Source organism: Parasteatoda tepidariorum, chromosome 9 (genome assembly GCF_043381705.1).
Source record: "Parasteatoda tepidariorum isolate YZ-2023 chromosome 9, CAS_Ptep_4.0, whole genome shotgun sequence".
Classification (NCBI taxonomy): Eukaryota; Metazoa; Arthropoda; class Arachnida; order Araneae; family Theridiidae; genus Parasteatoda; species Parasteatoda tepidariorum.
Genome location: NC_092212.1, coordinates 11,499,114 through 11,521,765, shown reverse-complemented (window position 1 = coordinate 11,521,765; position 22,652 = coordinate 11,499,114). Strand labels below are relative to the sequence as shown.

Genomic DNA, 22,652 nt, shown 5'->3' with positions numbered 1-22,652 from the left:
ACTGGCTATTTATTTCTTTAAGGAAATCTTTAAACTGGCGAAGTGGAAATGGAATGCAATTGGCTGAAAGATAAGCATGGTCACGGAGGCTCATCTCTAGGAACAAAACAATACTTCAAATTTATCTCATTACGGTCACGTTAAGCGTAACTGTTTGTAATTAACGATTATGCAAATAGAAGTTAATGAGAAATTAGGTACTTAAAAATATTTTTTCTTATTTTTTTTTGGATTTTGACAATAAATCATTAATTTTTTCGTATGAAACTGGGAGGCCACAACTTTACGTTAACCCCTTCCTTCTCGCTCCCGTGAAAATGACGGGGTGAGGTTTTACTCTATTTCTCTCTCCCGTGAAATTTCCAGACTGGAGTGTTCAGAAGTAACGCACCAATAAGAATAAAACTAATTCATTTCTTTTGGCCGGAAAACATTTTATTTCTCAATTTACACACCAGATGGCAGTACTAGGATATTTTTTAGGTAATTGTAGATAGTTAGTTTATTCTAAACTAGATGTCAGCACTAATCAAATACGTGTATTATGCAAAATAGGCACTTTTATGACCGTTTAATTGAAAATTAACCGATCATTAAGGGGTTAAAAGAGCCGCAGTTCTGCCAATCCCTTATCTAGAGTTATTAAATTGTTCTATTAGTCTCAAACGCAAACAAATACGATTTTCCGGGTAAATGTTACCGTTAATGACCGGAATCAATAAAATGTCGACTTTCATCGGTGAATGTCAACAACCACATAGTCGTTTTGGTGAATGTCCGAAATATTTGTTATATCCGATTTGATATTGATTCATTCGTTGATATTATTCAGTATTTTAATAACTGCTAATTATATATTAGAAGAAACATCAGTGTTCGGTTAAATGCATATTGAAAAGTGGCATTTAACCATAAAAAAACTATTGGTGTAGGCCCTACACCAATAGTTTTTATACCGGGCAAATGCTTCTCTTCTCTTTATTTAACTAAAACTGGGTGCCTGGGCCGCGCAGCGGCCCCTAACCCATTCATCATGAAGTATTTACAAGTTGAATTAAAAAACATTTTGAATTATGCAGCATTTAGGTAGCATTACAGAAGATCAAGCATATTTGCTTGATAAATTAAACATGATTTGATATTTAATATAAGTCATGATTTATGCAATAATCAGAAATTTTCGTGAATATAAAAAGCACAATTGATATTTAAGCATTGATTGGTACCGGGCAAATGCAGAGATGCCAACTTGTTCTGGACAGCAAATATATATTTTAAAGTGGTAGTTTATCAATTGTGATTCTTGGTTTAATAAATTCAATTCAGTAGATTTTTATCCACCACTATTCCTAAATAATTCGTAAGCATATATAATTCACCACTTTATAGTACTTATGCATACCCTACAACTGCTACGGAATTTCCATAGTTTCAGAAATCTTCTTTTCAGGCGGTAAAAAAATTAATGTCTTAATATTTAAAAAAAATTTAATTTTAGNTTCTCAATTTACACACCAGATGGCAGTACCAGGATATTTTTTAGGTAATTGTAGATAGTTAGTTTATTCTAAACTAGATGTCAGCACTAATCAAATACGTGTATTATGCAAAATAGGCATTTTTATGACCGTTTAATTGAAAATTAACCGATCGTTAAGGGGTTAAAAGAGCCGCAGTTCTGCCAATCCCTTATCTAGAGTTATTAAATTGTTCTATTAGTCTCAAACGCAAACAAATACGATTTTCCGTGTAAATGTTGCCGTGAATGACCGGTATCAATAGAATGTCGACTTTCCCTGGTGAGCAACAGTCACATAGTCGTTTTGGTGAATGTCCGAAATATTTGTTATATCCGATTTGATATTGATTCACTCGTTGATATTATTCAGTATTTTAATAACTGCTAAGGATATATTAGAAGAAACATCAGTGCTCGGTTAAATGCATATTGAAAAGTGGCATTTAACCATAAAAAAAACTATTGGTGTACGCCCTACGCCAATAGTTTTTATACCGGGCAAATGCAGAGATGCCAACTTGTTCTGGACAGCAAATATATATTTTAAAGTGGTAGTTTATCAATTGTGATTCTTGGTTTAATAAATTCAATTCAGTAGATTTTTATCCAGCACTATTCCTAAATAATTCGTAGGCTTATATAATTCACCACTTTATAGCACTTATGTGATTCTTTTCACTCGCCCCCCTTTTATATGTATTTCCAAACTGTAAATATTCTTTAGTGTTTATTTTCCCATTGAACTTTAATTTTACCTTTTTCATGTACATTTTTATTACTTGTAATTTTGTCATTGCCTAATAATGGCAAAGTGCCATTTTTCTTTTCTCAAGAACCCCAAACTTTAATTTTGTCATGTATGTTTCTAAGTTTAACTTCAAGATGAATGGGAAAACGGCAGTAAGGCCTCAGATGCCCAGTTCCACTACAACGAACGAACGAACGAGTACTTATGTGATGCTAAACCTTTTAACCCTTTAATGGGCCCTTTATTTCTAGTAAAGGTAATTTAAAGTATTTTTGGAATTGAAAATGTTTTAAGAACAGTAACTGATATAAAACAAAACTCATTTAGTTTATAAAAATGCCATTTTTTTTGGTAGTAAATATATTTAACATGACCGGTTAGGAACTTATTGACTTTTATTTTTCTTTATTTATTAAATAAATTCCTTAAATGCTACAAACTTCGAAAGGAATTATGTATTTTATAACTTTTATACGTTTTTTAAAAGTGACAAATGGTTACCAATTTTATTCAAACTCACTTCAAGAAAGCTGAAGTTATTGAAAAATGGAAACCTAAATTAAAAGTGGTAAAACGTGGTTGTAAGTATACTTACCACGGCCTTCAAAAGGGTCAAAAAGCAAGCAAAAGCAGTCAAATACTTGCAAAATTTACTTTGTAGTTATTTACTGTTTTTTAGTTATTTTGGCGTGTCCGGAGCAGTTGGCATCTCTGCAAATGTATACCGAGCAGTGGCACTGAACATTAAAAAATCATTGATGTAGGGTATACTGGGCAAATGTATATCGGGCAGTGGCACTTAACTAGATATACGAGAGTATATATATTTCGGATATTTACTAAAGCGGCTATGTGAGTGTCAACAACCCCAATTTCAGTCATTCACACTAACATAAATATTACAAACACTTTTTCAAATTTTTCAACTGTGAACCATGGTTAAACAGATAAAACCTGTAATTTTTTATTCTTTCCTTATTTAACAAAAACTGGGTGCCTGGGCCACGCAGCGGCCCCTAACCCATCCATTTTAAAAATATTATACTTACAGTGAATATAACATTTTGATTTAACAGTAACAGTGTGGTAACATAAAAATAACCATGATTAGAAATTTGTACAACTTGATCGATGATTTACATAAATTGCCTTTAAAAAAGAAGTGAATACAGCCATGATTAGGTAGGTAATTTTTTATTCAGGGCTGAAAGTTCATATATATCAAGACGGAAAGGAGTAAAAACTGGTAAAAATTCCGTTTTTGATCTTTTTTTCGGAAATAATAAAATATCCTTAACTATAAATTTTTTTGAATGGATGCTATTTATATAGTGAATTGCTAATTCCCCGAGAAAAAATTGTTCTTGCCCAGTTTTTCTAAATAAAGCAAAGCAAGTTGAGAAAAAATAAATAGCAATGAAATGTTTATTATTTGTAATAGATTTTATCCTCCCGAAAATTATCTATTGCTATAAAAGTACTACTACCAGTTTTTTCTCTATTCTGTCTGGCTTTCAGGCCTGCTTTTACTGATTTCAAATATCATTCCTTAAAAACTGAACACTTTTATTTATTTAATTTTGTGATGGAGCAAATCCTTATCGAACAAAATAACTTCTCAGCCATTAAACTCCATTACAATTATACATTCGAACTCGTTTGTAAGGAACCCTGGTTTTACGAGAACCCTGTTTTAACAAAGAAATCGGAAATACGCAGTTTGTACTATGTTAAATCTATTGAAGCAAAGCTCTCTTTTAATATGCATACTTCGCCTGTAGAGAGCAAAATATTTTTGCGATTCATGAAATTTCTACTTTCTTCCACCTCTCCAGCTCAACTAAGTCTTCTTCTTTTTTTGAAAGAATTTCTTAAACATTCCTAAGATAACTGAAAATTAGTAATGAGTCAAAAATCCAGAGGACGCGTGAAGGCGGTTCTTTTCATTTCGTGCATTTGCAACAAGAAGACAACTTTAAAAATCAAAAACAAGCAGAGAAGAATTTGAAGGCTTTATGACGCCACTGTTGACGCCAAAGTTGTCACTTCTCACAATAGTGTAACTGAAATCTAAGCAGCCGAAGCTAACAAAATAATAATAATAATAATGAAAGCGATGACGATAGCAAAAGTAATGTGAAAAATTTCAAGCTGAACCACCCAAAACGTACAATGAACTTGGTGGCTTTTTAATGCACTGAAAAATTTCAAGCTTTTTTTATTGAGTCGGCTGTTCAACGTCGGTTAAAAAATAGAATAAAATAGAATAGAATAAAAATAAAATAGAATAGAATGGAAATAAAATACAATAAAATAAAATAGAATAGGATAAAATAAAGTAGAATAGAATAGAATAAAATAAAATAGAGTAGAATAGAATAAAATCGAATAGAATAAAATAGAATAGAATAAAAATAAAATAGAGAAAAATAGAATAGAATAAAAATAAAATAAGGAAAAATAGAATAGAATAGAATAACTTTTTTTCCAGAGCGGCGGTTCAAACGAAGATGTTTTTCGGGTGATTAGTGAAAGAGACAACATGATAGTTCAAAGCAAATTAAAACTTCTTTTATAATATCCAGAAATAAACAAAACTAATAAAATGAGTACATATATTTTAATATTTATGAACTTTCAAGATTTTTTTCCTGAACCTACTATTTGCGAGCACTCGGTTACAAAGAGGAAGCGTTGAGGTCCCTTCGCGTTCGTTATCAGCGAGTTCAACTGTAATAACATTCTGGAGGGATATTGCAAACAAAGCAAGTCATTCTATCATAGAGGCCATAGAAATGATAAAATAAGTATGATTCTAATATTCCGTCATTGTCGCCAATTTAAAGTCATTTACAGCTCCTTAAAAAAAAATACTTCCAAAATAGAACACAAAACTCGGCTAATATTCCTCTTGAACTCATTCAGAAAAAACGAAAATAACCCGAAGGGCAGTTTCTTTTCATTTTAAATTATAACGAACGCTCGTTAAAATAATGTAATGTCCTTTATATTGGAATTCGCTTTCTCGGGGTCTAGCTACCAGACATATTCTAAAGAACAATGCTTTTGGAACAGAATAGTTTTCATGCGAGAATAAAAAAATAGGATAAAAAAAACGAAACAAAAAAGGCAGTTTTGCACTCCTTCTTTCTCCGAGTTAACTCTTCATTGTTGAGTTGAGTTGCGTGGATGCTGATTTCTGCATCAGAGCAAACGCCGACCTTGTCGTTCTGAAGGTTGGAGCCCTCAAGGACTCCATAAGCTGCCCACTATCATCAGACGATCTCTTCGAATAAGACATTTTTTTTTTCCTGTTCTGTTCTTTTGGGTAGCCGACGTGGTGGAATTCTAAGTTATGGTGGAACATCATTTGAATGTTTGGTGGATTGAAATTGGGAATGGTTTTTTTTATGTCTTTCCCTTAATGATTTGCCGCCCTTTTTTTGATAACAAGGTGCGGTACATCGGGATGATGGTGGGCAGGAAGTGGTTGAAGTAGACAACAATTTAATTTTGTTTCCAAACTGCAACTGCCAGTATAATAAACTTAACAATTATCAATATATATATTAATAATTCGAAATGTACCGGATACCCGGTTATTACCCTGAGTCGGGTAACGGATAACAATTCCGGATAACACTCATTTATGCTCAATTAAGATTGAAAGCAAACTTCATTAGCTAAGCGTGGAATTGAATTTTAGAAATTCTCTATTGGCAGCTGTATTGAAATAAAGTAATGCCGTACATACATATCAAACGCAATGCAAAAATGGTCCTATTATTAATTTCACAGAAAACTTTTTTTCCAAGATTTTTTAATAGTTATTATGTACAGGGTGACAATTATTGAACTGTATGAAATAAAAAGTAAATTATTTTTTTAAAAAAAAACTACTGTAAGTACAAGTTTTATTCAACATGTAAACGTCACTACAGATAGTCGGATTTATGTTATGACATGTTCGATGTGCCTGCCATCACTGGCTATGATGTGGAGCAGACGAATAGAAAAATTCTGCATGACCCGATAAAATATTGGAACCGGAACTTCCTGAATGAAAGTTTACACCTCAGCAATAGTTTTGGGGTTATTTCTTTACACATTCTCTTTAATATAGTCCCGCAAAAATGAGTCACGTGCGTTCAGATCTGGAAAATATGGCGGCCAGGCGAGTCTCATTCCTCTGGATTCCCCAGAGCCAGAATGCAACCCCCAAAGTGCTCCTATAGGACATCAAACACTCTCTTGGTCCGATGGGGTCAAGTTCCGTCTTGCATTAACCATATTTTGTCGAAATCTTTGGATACTGTAGACAGTTTGATAGAGTTCAATAACTGTCACCCTGTATCTACAGAATTGTTTTTTCCTTTACCCAAAGTTATTAAAGGGTAAGATTTTCGCTTCTCGTTGTCTATTTTCCCCTGAAGGAATCAAAAGAATGAAAATTGAGGAATTTATGAAGATTGATAACTGAGAAGATTGATGACTTTATGACCTCACATGCTCACTTGACTCTCAAGCTATCATATTTTTTTTTGCTATTCGTATTATTAGCAACTGTTTTGAAGTCTCAGATTTATATGTTCGCTATTTGAATGTATTTTATTTAAAAGTTTTATTGAAATTTTAAAAAAGCGTTTATTAAACTTTTATATTAAAGTACTAAAAGTATAAGCTCTAATATTTAAAAAAAAAATTTTTACCTTCTTATTTTCTATCTAAAGATCGAAACTATTCTTTTTTACATTCGTCCGTGACAGGATTCGAACCTGCAATCTTCTGATTCGAAGTCAGACGCCTTATCCGTTAGGCCACACGGACACAGTCTGCTCAGGCATTGTAATCGATTCTTTTTAGTATAAAGAGACAATTGGAAAGTTTCGTTAAACTTATGATCAAAATAATAAATTGTTTAAAAATAATAAACTTAAAAGATTCTAAAATGTAGTTTTTTCGAAACTAAAATAGCATTAAAAAAAATATATTATAAAATATTAAAAATCCTTAAAATTTTATTAGCAAATTCATAAATTATGTTGAAGATAAAAGGCTTAAAACGCATCCTTTCATAAAAAATCTCCTAATTTTAAAATCGTTGCATAAATTCTAATGTTTAGCCTTGTTATATGTTTGAAAAAGATAACGTCATCGGATGCTTCAAGTATAAAAATAAAAAAACAAGAATAGAAGGAATAATAAGGAGAAACCATAAAAGATAAAAAATAAAAATGATGAACATAAAAACTCTTAAAGGTGTGATCAAATTGTGACATAAAAGAATTATTGTTGTTTCAAAGCACGTTTCTCTTTAATCCTAGTGACTTCTTAAGAAACTACACATACTTATAAAAGTGTGTTGTAACGACATCAAAAGAAAGCTTTGAAATTATGAAAGTTTTCTTTTCGTGGGTAAAAAAAGAAGACAATAAGTACCCATCTTAGGAAGATGTATGACTTTTAACAAGGAATCACTTGAAATACTTTCTTAAAGTAGACTTCAAGTGTTTACAATCAGTTTTCTGTGGAATTTTTCATTATTATTTTTATCTCTACCATTTCTGATTTTTGATAAATATTAGAGAACAAAAAATGATGCTTAATATTTAGAGTTTGTTTCGAAGATTGTCGGTCATCATATTATTTCAAGGACATAAGAAATTGTACAGTGCCCAAAATAAATAACGGACTACCCTGAATAACTTTTAATCTTAGCCTTTTATTTATTTTTTTATAACCGTCGTTGAACAGCCGACTCAATTTTTATGAGTTTACGACTACTAATGGTAAACTCTGTAGCTTTTTAATTTTGAACCCAATCCAGAAGACAAGGGAACTCCTGGACAGAGTATTGGGAGAAATTTGCCTTCGTGAAGGAATTTTGAGTCTTTACATGGACAGGGAAACCAAAAAATATCCAACGGTTAGCCTGACGGCAAGGGGACTCTAACCCATGATCCGTCGACCGCTGAAGATATTTTACGCCAGCACTGTGGTCGGTGCAAGCTGGGTGCGGAATTCGAATCAATCAGCCATCGCTGAGATTCGAACCCGATTCCCCTCATTGAAAAGAGAACGCTCTATTCCCTGCCATTATTCCTTGAGCGCTCTATTCCTTGAAATTGAGCCATCACGGTTCACTTTCAATTATAGAGCAATAAGAGAGTTTTTAAAAAATATATATAAAAAAAATTTAAAAACAATTATATGGGGCGTGGTGGCTCAGGGAACAGAGAGCTCACCTCCCATTGAGGTGATTTGGGTTCGAAACCCAACTACGGCTGGTCAATACGAATTTCGCACCCGGCTCTCAGATAACACAGTGTTGAAGTAAAATACCATCAGTGGTTAGAGCCCCCTCGCCATCAGGCTAACCGTGAGAGGTTCCTGAAAGGCAAATGCTGGTCAGTTCCATCGAAAAAAGTCCTGTATGAAGGTAAATTTCTCTCAATACTTGAACCAGGAGTTCCCTTGTGTTCTGGATCAGGCTCAAAATTACAAGACTACGGATTTGAACATTGGTAGTGGTTATAAGAATATACAATTCGATCACTTACATCCGATTTTGTTTGAGGATGAAGATATTAGATTATTAATTCAACGGTATTTAAACTATTTTGCAGTAGTATTTTCTTCTTTTTTTGGAAATGAGAGGATTAGAATCATTCAAGATTTCACATGGAGAAAAATTAATTTTAGTTCAACTGAAATAAAAATTTTTACCAAATAATATAGGCATAAATTTAATATGTTACAATAATGAAACAATATTACAAAATATAAAAACTATAATATAAATTAGCGACTGCAATGAAAAACTTAACGAAGAAACATCTTTTGTCAGAGAAGAATCTGATCTCAGAAATATCTAAATTGTCGAATTCAGAGCCCAAAGCATTAGTTTGAAAAGCAAACGACATAAAAGAATTCAAATTTAAAAAAGATAAATACTGAAACNCGATTTACTAAATCAATCAATAATACTCTATTTTTGCAAATTTTTATGAGTTCAGATAATGCAGTGTGGGATTAATTTTTTAACTTAAAAAGAAAAAAACTATATAGTGATTGCTTTTCATTTTCATTTCCCTCTATGGGCATTTTGAGCCTTTTTTTCAGCATTGACGGCGCTGACTAAAGATAGGCTAAATTTGACCTTAACACTCTGGAAACACAACTTCTCTTTAACTATTGAGATTCATAACAGTTATGACAATACCATATTATTCATAAAAAAAGTTATAGAATGGTACGACAGAATCTTCGAGCAAAACAGCCTCAAGGTTGTTCTTTGAAGGCTTAAGTAACACTGAGAAACAATTTTTATTGATTTGTTTAATTATTTTCTGATGCATGAGATTTTTTAATAAATCACGAGATATTTTCACGTAGCTTATTTCAAATTTACAATCGGCTTTTACAGTTAGTATAGTTTTTATAAATCAAGCTACAGTTTTTATACAATTTAATAGTATATTTCTAACCAGATTTTTTTTTAATTTACTAGAGTGAATTTGAAAATTTACTCGAAATTGTTATGTAGGAAGTAGTAGGAAGTAGGCAATAATAGATTTCAGTTTATGATGATATATGATAAAGTTGTGATCAGAGTGGTGATCAGAGTGTTATTTTTAAAGACAAGTTTCCAAGTATGCATATAACCTTATACGTTCTCTTTAAATTTGTACATTCTTGCAGAAAATAAATTAAACTATAGGTATCCTTAAAAAATCTGTACTTTCCGAACTAAACGAATTTCATATCTGAAATCCCCCACCCCCGAGATAGGTAAAATCAAGTAGTACTTCCAAAAAAATTTGTTCCCTAGTATAAACAAATAATATTAATTTAAATAATAATCTGTATATTTTATATAAGTCTGGATAAAAATAAGAGTTACAATTGAATTAAACAACAATTTGTTGATGTTTTCTAGTACAAACGGAAATAGGTCAACTATATTTATAAATTAATTTAAACAATTAAAACTTTGAAGCTAACTATAGGAAATTCATGGTTTATCGAGAGAAAGTGTGATAACATATTTTATATATTTTGAGTAATAAAATTTGATTTTTTTTCTTAATATATTTTTAATAAAATTATATAGTATATCAGTTAAGGTAAAATATTTGTATCAAGCTTCTAAGGAAGTCGAATGAAAATCATTATAATTCCGTAAGAATACGAAATTTCAACTTATCAATAAATTGTTAAGGGGTTTTGTAGTCTAGAAATTTCAACTACCCACCTCATGGATTCGAATATGGATCACCTGATTTGGAGGTGAACGCTCTATGCCCAGAAAATTTAACCAAAATTCTCTTAAGTTTTAGCGTTTAATCCTTAACCACTGTATAAAGTCCTTTCAAAAAGCAGAGTAATAGCTCTTCCGTCAAAAAAAAATTAACGAAGTATAAATAAACCTACGGTTTCAATATTAATTATAAAGTATCAAAAGCTATTCGAGCTAGTAACTTCATTGTGTGATACAAGCTATTAACTTGAAACATCTGCAATTACAGCTAAGCATTGTTAGCCAATCCAACTGATTATTAACATAATCCATTTTTTACAGTGAAAGAAAAAAACAAACCTGTATTTGTAATCCACAAAAACAACACTATCCCTAATGACCTTTTATTACCAATATAAGACCTTCCTTTAAATAAGAATTCTTTAGATTAGTGCGCATATAATGAAATCCAGGTTCGTTCACTGGCGCAGACGATAAAAATAAAACACAATGGAACATTTATTTCCCCTTGTTCTTTTTTAATCTACTTAAAACATAATGATTAAAACTAATGAAGTACCAATCGATTAAAAAGGAAATCGTAGTAGCAGCGATTATTTCCCCCCGCTAATAACAATTATCGGTCTCGCTCGCTTACGATGTTTTTGATTTCCTGATTGTTATTTCCTCCGTCTAATATTGTAAACGGATCTACTTAAATATTTTGCATGGAGTTAATTAAGCTCACATTTTTTTAATCAGTACAAAAATAGCTTGTTAATGAAAGCTCATGCTGTTTATTGAAACTAGCGGTAATCACGTTAATTATTTAACCAAAATGGATATTTGAGGCAGGATACGAAATTTTGTTGATGAACATTTTATTTTGGGCGTTGATCAAATATTTTTACAATACAATTTTATTAGCAATTCTACATTATTTTTCATACGTCAATAACAATAAAATATAATTATTTTAGTCATGTAATTAACATAATTGTGATTAATTAGCATTAGATGAAAAAGATTTCTTAACCCAGAGAGTAGATTTATACTTTATTTATTTTAGAAGAAAGGCAAAAAAAAAATTCAGAAATCTCTATGTATAATAATAATCGGGTTAACTGGGATAATAGCCGGCATGGATGGGTGGATCATTGCCCGGTATTCCTTACATCGATATTTTTAAAGTATTCACAAGCAAGTTTGCTATCTAGACAGAAGCAGTGTTGTTTCTTATGCAGTTCTTCTTACACTAAATGGAAAGTAATCAAAATAAAGCAAATAGGTCATATATAATTTAGAAAAAATTATGATTTTGCATTAAAAGAAATTTAGTTTCTAACTTTTCTTATCCGTACAAAAAAAAAATTTTAAAACTATCAATTCAAGTGATTCGAGCTCAACTTTTTTCAGTCCAACACTTAAACAGGTGTATTCGAAAAATAGTCCTTTTAAAGCATAGAACTTCTCATAAGTTCTAAATTACTCGCCCTATTGACTTCGATTGTGGCTGATTCAATTCAGCGAGAAAAATACACATTTAACTAAACATAAATATTATATTGGCAAATATTAAACATAAGCTAAGAACTATACTTTTGAAAAAAATATATGAAAAGAAATAAAATTAATAACAAATTCACTATTTGGCAATGCAACTCAAAACTAAACAGCGCTTGTGCGTATGCATTTTACATGTTTGATATTTTTTTAAACGCACCAAGAAACACAACTTTTTTTATATAAAGTTCAATTAATGTGAAAGAATTAAAGAGATTATTTGATTAGAAAAATAACTGTTTATGTTTGCTAATTGGCCCATGGGACACGTTTTTCGCCGTAATAGCATACCTGCCAACTTTTAATCCTTTCCATTATAATTTTTCCCAGTGGTATTAAAATGGAATTAATACTTCAATTTTAAGCAAACAAATACGTTGTATTTATGAAAACTTAAGTTGACAACCATGATAGCATGCCTGCCAACTCTTCCGGATTTTGCGGAAGATTTTATTTTTATATTTAAAGTGGTAGTAAATATATACTATTTTTTCTTTTATAAACTTAATTTTTAAATGATTTTGATCACCACTATTCTTACAAAAATTAAGCACATATATTAATATGCGTTACNTCACGATTGTCAGCTAAAGCCTTTTAAAATATAACGTATTATTTTGCTTGCAATTGAAATTTTAATTCTATTTTACTACCACTGGGAAAAAACAAAATGGAACGGATCAAAAGTTGGCAGGTATGCATATGTGCTTAATTTTTGTAAGAATAGTGGTGATCAAAATCATTTAAAAATTAATATAATAAAAGAAAAAAAAATAGTATATATTTACTACCACTTTAAATATGAAAATAAAATCTTCCGGAAGAGTTGGCAGGTATGTAATAGTATAGCACTATTAAAAAATAAAATAGCACTATTAAAATTTCTAATTTACAATCACTGGCGAAATTATTAGACGCACTATAAGATTCTATTTAAAATCGTAATTATCAGGTGATACTATACAGCTTTATTGTTCTTACTTGACTGAAACCGGTTTGCACTTGTTTTCGTTCATGTATCAAGTGGTTAAATTCGACGATTGAATAAATTATATTTTATAACCGTAGTTGAACAGCAGGCCCAATTTTATGGGTTTATGACTACTAATGTTCAATTCCGTAGCCTTGTAATTTCCAGCCCAAACCAGAAGGCAATGGAACTCCTGGATCGAGTATTATAAGAAATTTGCCTTCGTGGAGGACTTTATGATGGAGCCAAACCGCATTTGCGTTACATGGAGAGGAAGACCACGAGAACCTCACACGGTTAGCCTGACGGCTAGGGGACTCTAACACTGATGATATTTCATGTCAGCACTGTGGTCGGTGCAAGCAAGGAATATGCAAGCTGGCTGCGAAATTCGTATCGACTGGGATTCGAACCCGGTTCGTCTCACTGGAAGGCGAACGCTCTATTCCCTGAGCCATCGCGGCTCGATTGGATAAATTAGACGATATATTGTATAAATATAGAATATTTATTTTATCATGTATTATATTAGTAAATTGCAATTATTAGACGCACTGTAGTTTTTCAATAATTACATGTTTTGCACGAGTTGATATACAATACTCTTATATTCAAACATACATGTAATGGGTTTTTATTCAGGAGATTTTTTTTATAAACTTCCTATTTGAATTTGCTTTTAACGTATTGTATTACAATGTTAACCAATTGATGCAGGAATTGATGCAAGTGTTAACCGGTTTCAGTCGCGTTAAACCAATAAAGCTGTATAGTATCACCTGATAATTAAGATTTTATACAGAATCTTACAGTGCGTCTAATAATTTTGCCAGGGACAGTATATTAGCACTATTAATGCTACTAATCCTGTTATTGTCACTCTTAATACTAAATAAATGCTATTTTAGAACAGCAGTATAAAATTTTCTTAAGCCAAAAGTAGGTTAAAAAATATTTTACATAACTTTTATTTAACTCATGAGGAACTATTTCCGCATGCTTAGATCTATTACTAAATCAATTATTTTCAGATTATTTATCCAAAAACAAATATTGCTATACGTTTTCATTTTAAAAAATGAAGAAAAAAAATTCTAATTGATTATTAATTTGTCAAAAGAGTACCGAAATACATTATTTTCATATTTTGATGTTATTTTTCAATTTAAATTGGCAAACGTCTTTTTTTTCCAGAAAATTATAAGTAATTCAAGTTTTCTACGTCGCTTTCTTGCGTATGTTTTCTTTTGGTGGAAAATGAAAACTATAAATTTCCAAGCGATTTTTAGATGAAATAAAATAAAAATAAGAAAATACAATAAAAACTATTCAACAATGATTATTATGTCATTGCATCAGAAGAAATCATCGCCGACAACATTCAATTTCCAATACTAAACATTCAAACGCATTTTAATGTTGTTGTTACCATTGTGTTGTTCTTTTTATCTTTATGCAGACGATAATTTATGATTCTGTTTCCAACATTTATTTGAAAAATATTCAGTTTTCTCTTGTATTCTGATGCAGTCGTCACTATAGCTTCCAATACAATTCCTGGATGATGCGACCGAGAATTTATTATCACGCGAATAGTACAACCATGACCGTAACTGAACATTCGCATGATTTCTGAAATGGCGTTTTCGTGAAAAAAACTTGCGGAAAAATTATTTCTCGGTGCTGACCTAGCTGGAAAATATTTAGTTTTTCCTTTTTCCCTCTATTTGTGCTTTTTGACGAATTTATTTTTATAACGGTAATATAAAAATACGCTGCGTAGTATGTTATTTTAGGACTAAAATCTTCTTCTATACTTTAAATGTATTTACAAAAATTGCAGACGACAAAAAAATATGCAAAAAATTTTAAGCAAAAAATAATTTACGAAATCTGTGAAACTGAACAGTGTTAAAATAGTGATCTCTGCGATTGGATATCTTAATTGTTATTTAATTATTTCCTTTTGATTTTAAAACATTTCCGATCACATTAATTATAGTACTGATTTTAATTGTTAGCTTAAGAGGAAAAAAAATGAAGTAAAACAGAATTAGTTTTTTTTCTTACACTTTAAAGTAAAAGTATTTTGGGGGGAGGGGTTAATATTGTAAAAATATTGTGATAGTAAAATATTGATAAAATTTTGTGAGGATTAGAAAAAAAGAAATCAGCTTTAAACTTCCTACACTCATTTTGGTCAATGTAAATTTTGCATGGGTAAATGTGTAAAAATGACACCATTTCTAAGCATGAACTTTCGAATTGTGCCTGAAGTTTTGCCACTCGAAATTTCCCCAAAACTTTACTGCTAAAATGTAGATTGTTTACGTGGAGTTAGTGTAAAAGTGTTTTCATATTTTTGTCCAAACCCTGTATACAGAGCCGTGATGGCTCAGGGGATAGAACCTTCGTTTTCCAATGAGGTGAACCGGGTTCGAATCCCGGCGATGGCTGGTACATACAAATTCCGCATTCGGCTTGCACCGACCTCAGTGCTGACGTGAAATAGTGGTAGACGGATTCTTGGTTAGAGTCCCTTTGCAGTCAGACTAACCTTGGGAGGTTCTGGTGGTCTTACTCTTCATGTAAAAACTGGGTCAGTTGTTCAACGACGGTTATAAAAAAAAAAGGCCTGTATACAGTGTGACTGTAACTCACTATTGTATTTTAAGGAAGGAAGTACCTTAGCCGATCTATATAGAGTTAGTGTGAAAGCTTTGACATATATTTGCTCAAACCCTGTATGTAGAGTAACTATAGCACACTATAATTGTATATTAAAAGAGGAACTACCTTAGAACACCAGATGCTATTGAGTTTGTGATTGTTTATGAATAAAGTAACACAATCGACAATCATGAATAAAACTTTTATTCAAAAAATAGTAATAATAATAATTTTAGCAACGTAAATACATGCATCGTTAAACCCGTTTTTACTGGCCTGATCTAACGAGATCGCAGGTTTTACGGGGAAATTCTCAATAAATATTTCGTTTTTAATGTTAAAAAGCCTACATAAAAACCAATCATTACGAAAATAATTTTAATTTATCTAGATTTTTTCTTCTAATGCTTTTAAAAAATTATTTTATGAAGGCTGTAAGATGAAAAGTATTTGACTCTTTGCGGTGACTCCATTTTCTTTGAAAAAGTTTTAGAGACACTCGTTTAACTCAATTATTTTAGTTCAAATCATTAAATGTCGGTAATAAAGAGAAGCAAAGAATAATTCCTCTGATATCCTTCCAATAAAACACATTATTATAAATAACTGATGATAAAATATGTTGCAACGCAAACCATTAAATACATTATATACTTACTTTTGCTCATGTGACTGAGTTCACGTTCGTAATTAAATGGTTGGAAAACGCAGCATCTGAATATGATGGGGAAGAAATACTTAAACCACCGTCTTTGAAATTCGGATACGTAGAGTTAGATAACAAGTGTTTTTTTTTTTTTTTTTTTTTTAAAATTAATTGAGGCGTTAGTGGTTAGTGATATTGCATTTCGTGCCCTGAGAGTTGTAGGTCGAACCATTTTTGTGGTTCAACTTTAGAAACAACAACTCAAATATGGTGCAAATGAAAGTTATTATGTGTAGGCAGCTTTTTAAAACTTTTTAGTTCTTTTTTACTCGTTATAGTTTTTATTTTTGATAATATTATCTGACTAGGGTTAAATGGGCTTTCCCCTTTAAGTAGCAAATTGACTCTATTTAAGAAGCAACAACTCAAATATTATCCTAATTAGTGCAAATAAAAGTTATTATGTGTGGGCAGCTTTTTGAAACTTTTTAGTTCTTTTTTACTCGTTATAGTTTCTATTTTTGATCATATTATCTGACTAGGGTTAAATGGGCTTTTCCTTTTAAGTAGCAAATTGACTCTATTTAAGAAGCAACTACTCAAATATTATCCTAATTAGTGCAAATAAAAGTTATTATGTGTGGGCAGCTTTTTAAAACTTTTTAGTTCTTTTTTACTCGTTATAGTTTTAATTTTTGATAATATTATCTGACTATGGTTAAATGGGCTTTTCCATTTAAGAAGCAAATTGACTCGGCACTTACTTTCTCATTAAAAAAAAACTATCTCTTGCTAGATAAGTGTGTGTGTTTTTTTTTCTATCTGCTTCTATTTTTTTTTCTAATGGATCGAACTAATTTTGGCATAAGCGCCTCATCATACAAAGCAATATCATTATATAAATAAATTCTTCCACCAACATTCTAAGAACTAATCATTATAGAACACCATTAGCTTCAAACAAGAAAAGCGCCAAACGATAAATATCTTAAAAAGAAATGTACTATACAACTAAACTTTCTTCGTGATTAAAATAAATGCACGAAAAGAAAAGTCGTCTGCAAAATCCTCCAACGTCACAAAGCTGTACGTCCGCTGTGCTTTGTTCGAAGTCAGTTGCTCCCATTGTTATAGAAGAAAGTTAATACCGTGGAGTGTCCGTGATCATAATCTTCGCCTCATCATCCAGTTACAGTTAACACGGTTCAAGTCATTTCGTCCATTAACTCTATGTCTAATCAAGAAATTTATGGTTCATGGAATATTCATCTTTTGACCTTCAATCAAATACCGTATCCCTTTCTCATGGTAAAATTTCTCGGACTTGCATTCGAACACCTGACGATTATTCGCTCTGAGAAAAGAACAATAATATCCAATGCAACATATGCTTGGCGCTCTATTAAATTTTATTTGTTTAGTCATGATCGTTTAAAGTCCTTTTAAAGTGGTTACGTTGGTCGTGATGAATCCAGCTGCTGGAAATACTAAGAAGTGTTATTAAAAACAGCAGGGTTGTTTTAGTTTCATTTTTTTCTCCTTCTTACTTATGTTTCTTTTCTTTTTTTCCATCGTTTTACGCCCATTCAAATAAGACTACTCAACTTTGTTACGTTTAAACTAATAGCATACCAACCAACTTGTACGCTTTTCAAAAGAGTTTCTAGCAGAGATGCCAACTTGTAAGCTTTTTAAAAGAGTTTTTTCTTAAATGTAGCAAAAATGCCAACTTGTAAGCTTCTCAAAAGAGTTTTTTCTTAACTGTAGCGGAGATGCCAACTTGTACGCTTTTCAAAAGAGTTTTTTCCTAACTGTAGCAGACATGCCAACTTGTACGCTTTTCAAAACATTTTTTTCTTAACTGTAGCGGAGATGCCAACTTGTATGCTTTTCAAAAGAGTTTTTTCTTTACTGTACCAGAGATGCCAACTTGCTCCACTTTATGAAAAAAAAAAATAATAATAATTTCCTGTGGTAACGAAATTTAAGTTATTTTTATTTTTGTATTTTTCATTTTAAATAATTTTTCCACCACGACACATAAAAAATTCAAAGTATGACATGACACGCAATTATGTTGCAGTCATCTTATAATTCACATTATTTTACTTTAACTCAAACTTAATTTATTCGTTGCCTATGGCAAAAAACTTAGTTAAAGAGTCATGTGCCGTAAGGCAGACACCTCGAAATTTACCTTGACATTAAAGCATTATGAAGTTATCTCGTGATGACACTTTTAAAGAGTAAACATAGTCATTTTTTTCTTACAAGTTTTAAATTTAATTCGCTACCAATTTATTGAAACTTTTGTTATTAAGCGGAGCAGTTGGCCTCCCTGCTGTAGGGAATGATTAACTGAGATTGCACAGAAATCATTTTCTAAAGGGAAAAAGAAATAAGTTTTCAAATGTTCTTTCAGAAATTTTGCTACCACTTCTTTACTTTTTTAAGAATAATGATCATTTTAAATTTAGCCCATTCCTTCGTTCGTTGTTTTAGAACTGGGCATCTGAGGCCTAAATGGCCCTGAATGTTTAGCTTAATATATGGTGATAAATATCTGTTTAGATTTCTTTCTTAACTTCTTAGACTTCAAATCATGTTATTATCAGGGTTTTCCACAAAGTGGAAAATTTTTAAAGTGGTAGCACAAGTGAGATACCACTCACACGTTTAAGCTACTAATTAATTTAAAGTAAAAATGCAAGGGGGCAAAAGAAACTACTTCGGGAATAATTTCTTAAATGAAAACGAAATGTATGCATTTTTTAGAAGCCTTGAAAAATCTTAGCTATCACTGATTTATTTTTTCCAGGTCATGGGAGGGCTGATTATTCTGTTATATTAGACATAACTAGGTTGTTTTGGAGAAATATTAATAATAAAGCACTTGAGCTACTGCTTATTTCTTTTTTGAAAAAAGAACCGTCAATTTATAAAGAACTCTAGGTACATACAGATAAATAAAGAGTCTTAACACAAACCCTGTAATAAAATAGCTTTTATTTATGTTTTCACTTTGATGTTTTTTATACTAAATTTATAAAATTAACTCCATGCACTTGGTTGACTTATTAATCATTATTGATTTGTATAGATACATATAATTGGTAAAATCCTTACTAAATTTATGAAATTTCCATAGTTTTTGCGCGAAAAAAATATCAGTGATTACTAGGAATTATTAATATATATTTTCCAGTATCGGAAACATTCTAGTATATACGTTAAAACTTTAAATATGTCTTGATAGCTATGTATTTCTCCCCATGTATTCTATGATAGCTATGTATAGCTGTGGATACCAGTTATATAAGAAATAGTTTTCTCTCCTTTACGGGGAGCTAATCTACAACCCAGCGGCCTTCTAACGATTCCCTTTTTTTCTTCTTCTTTTTCTTAACCGTTGTTGAACAGCCAACCCAGACTTGAGTTCACGGTTACTAATGTTCAATTCCGTAACCTTGTAATTTTGAACCCAATCCGGAAGACAAAGGAACTCCTGGATCAAGTATTGGGAGAAGTTTGCCTTTGTGGAGAAAAATTTTATGGAACTAATCCAAATTTGTGTTACAAGGAGAGAGAAACCAGAAAGTCTCTTACGGTTAGCCTGACGTCAATGGAACTCAAACCCATGATCCGTCTACCACTGAGAATATTTTACGTCTGCACTGTGGTCGGTGCGAGCCGAGTGCGGAATTCGCATCAACCAGCCATCCCCTGAACCTCTACGGCTCTTTTTTTTTTTTTAATTTAAGAAAATGTCAAACAGGCGAACGAGCAGTTAAAGGCAGCAAGATTGGAAAATCACACCAGTGGAAGTAAGTCTTCCTTCCGTCTTGATGGGGATAAAAAAAAAGTAAATTCTTGGCTCTCTCTCTTTCAAAGTGAATATAAACTAATTGAATCCGTAAATAATTAGCACCCAATAATAAGTAGAATTCCTCAAAATTAGCATGAACCGTTACGTGAAAAGTTATCATCCGTTTAATTAACAACCGTTTTTTATTTCTTTTGAATAACGCATCCGGAAAAACGCGCAGTCCATTCTTCGTTGTTCGCTCAAGCTTCTCTATCAACTCACAAATTCGTCGCTTAAGAACAACTTTTGGAACAAATCATGCCTTCAAAAGGTCGTTTCCGGCGGCGTTACAAACGGTTAAACACGACCTTCTGACCATCCCTATTGAAGGAACCCTTACAACCGTGTGCTCGTTCTTACCTTTGTGTATGAAAGTGTTCCAACATCACAGTAGAATAAAAAATATAAAAAAATGAGTAGCACAATCTTTTGGAAATATCGTCTGCGCAAATTGATCATCTGTGGGGCAGGCTTCGGGTCACTAATGAAACACTCCGGAAGAGAAATCTTCCAGCGGATGGTTTATTCGATTAAATGTATGTTATTTTCTATGACAAGGCAATTTTGATTCCGTTAAGTGTCTTTTTTTTTACCTGCTTCAAAAAAAATGGCAGTGGTAGTATTTTATTATAAAAATTTATTTTGCAAAAACAAGATGGTTTTGTCTATCGTAATATTTTACTATCCATATTTAAATTATTATATGTAATACAGGGTTGTTTATCTGTTTATCAGGATCTGTTTATTATGCCATTTTGTTTTAGTCGACCTTTAGCTTAATTCAGATGAAAAAGTGAAGTGTTCGCTTCGTGGACAGGTACTCCGAAAAACCTCATATCAAGTCAAATTTCAAAGTTCAGGGCAGGGTTTGTACGTACCTGGAAAAATTTAAAAATCAGTTTTAATTCTGTAGTAAAGAAGCTGAAAATTTCTTAATATTAGTTACCACTATCGAATTAAAATTTCATATCCGCCGAACCTCCGGATCTATATATATTAACTTGGAGAAAATAAAATATTCAGGAAGCTACGAACATAATAATATTAAAAAAAACTTACATAAATATTACTCGAGGGTTGCCACGGGCTAATAAAATTCAAAATTTTATTAAAAGATATTAACCTCATGACATATCATTTCTTGACATAGAAATGATCTTTGATTGCACTGTAAACAACTACTCGCAACCGAAAATTGACACAGATGCCAACTGCTCCGGACACGTCAAAAGAAATTTTAAAAAAAACGGTTACATACAACAAACTAAATTTTGCAAATATTCGACTACTTTTGCTTGCTTTTGAAACGGTATAGCATGACATAATTACATAGGAGTGGTGAATTATATAAGCTTGCGAATTATTTAGAAAAAGTGGTGGATAAAAATCTACTAAATTGAATTTATTAGACTAAGAATCACAAATGATAAACTACCACTTTAAAATATTTATTTGCTGCCCGGAACAAGTTGGTATCTCTGTGTTGAAGACGTTTGAGGCACGTCAATTACTGTTTTGACGTAAGAAACAAATTACGTCGCCCGGATGCAGAGATGCCAACTTGCTCCGGACAGCGAATAAATATTTTCGAGTGGCAGTATATTAATTGTGATTCTTGGCTTAATATATTAAATTTAATAGGTTTTTATTTACCACTATTTCTAAATAATTCGAAGATGTTATGTATAAAGCATGCTCAACCCCTTGATATGTAAGCAATGTTGGGCAAATATTTGCAAATTTTAGTTTGCAGTTAGTTACCGTTTTTTAAATTATTTAGTCGTGCCCGGAGCAGTTGGCATCTTTGCAGATGTCGTCGTATGTCAAAGGGTTAAAATTAAGTGATATTTCTAGCAGTCAGTTTACTTTCTTGCAAGAATGTTTTATTTAAACAATATGTAGTTGGAAATGTAAATCTTAGTGGTAGTTAAGAATGAATAATTAAAAAGTAATAACTAAACTATAAAGAATTGAGTTTATCCCACTATACACTTTTTAGTCGTCTATGACAACCTTGTTACTACCTTTATTTTAAAAAAAATTTCCAGGTGTGTGAGAACCTTTAATAATTAAAATGTAATGATTTTTCCAGCGGTAAGATAATCTGACTCAAAAATTAATAATAAGTAAAAGTATTTTTTTTAATGTTTTGCCAGATCCCAAACACTATATCAAAAGATTATCTTGCACTTATTAATTGATGTTATTTTTATCTATAGACATATAGTGGAGATTAAATGAATCATAAGTAAATTTGTAAAAATTGCAAGGAGCAGAGACTTCCTTGTAGGAAAGTATGCTTTTACACTTGAGATTTTTTTAAAGGTTAAAAAAGGAATATATATATATACATAAATGTTAATAAACAAGCATAAATACACCTCAATATTTACCATTACAACCGCAGACCGCTATGTGGAACATATAACAGA

The 22,652-nt window shown here is 31.5% G+C and overlaps 1 protein-coding gene and 1 non-coding gene across 3 annotated transcripts in view; one reads left to right on the top strand and one right to left on the bottom strand.

Moving 5' to 3' along the window:
* Window positions 1-22,652, top strand: part of LOC107436800 (uncharacterized) — a 173,025-nt gene that overhangs the window by 98,987 nt on the left and 51,386 nt on the right. The gene's annotated exons all lie outside the window — the stretch shown is intronic.
* On the bottom strand, window positions 7,022-7,094 carry TRNAR-UCG (transfer RNA arginine (anticodon UCG)). The gene has a single exon. It is a non-coding gene; the product is annotated as a tRNA-Arg (tRNA).